The 295-nt window shown below is 41.0% G+C and overlaps 1 protein-coding gene across 1 annotated transcript in view; it reads right to left on the bottom strand.

The window, feature by feature from the left end:
• Positions 1 to 295, bottom strand: part of LOC119582170 (pro-resilin-like) — a gene marked incomplete in the record, with an annotated part of 4680 nt that overhangs the window by 2048 nt on the left and 2337 nt on the right.

Here is a 295-nt window from a genome sequence, read left to right as displayed (position 1 = left end):
TATTTTTTATAGCTTTTTCTCTTCTGGCGATTTCATGACAGCTGCCCATGTGTTGGTCAGGAGAGAAGCATGGGCGGGGGGAGAAGAAATTAGAGATGTAGTAGGAACAGAGAAAAAAAGTGAGATATAGGGGGAGGAAGAGGAGGAAGAAAGTGAAATAAGAGGGGAAAATAAGATCCTTACAAGATACTTATGTTAACGGGGTGAGCGATATAGGCATGAAGCTAATGAAAAGAGATCTTTAGTCTAAAACACGGGCAGCGAAACAGATATGAACGTAAGTAAGACGTATGGA

This window comes from Penaeus monodon, chromosome 15 (assembly GCF_015228065.2).
Source record: "Penaeus monodon isolate SGIC_2016 chromosome 15, NSTDA_Pmon_1, whole genome shotgun sequence".
NCBI lineage: Eukaryota > Metazoa > Arthropoda > Malacostraca > Decapoda > Penaeidae > Penaeus > Penaeus monodon.
The sequence above is the reverse complement of the archived record's forward strand: the minus strand, read 5'-3'. Positions and strand labels throughout refer to the sequence as shown.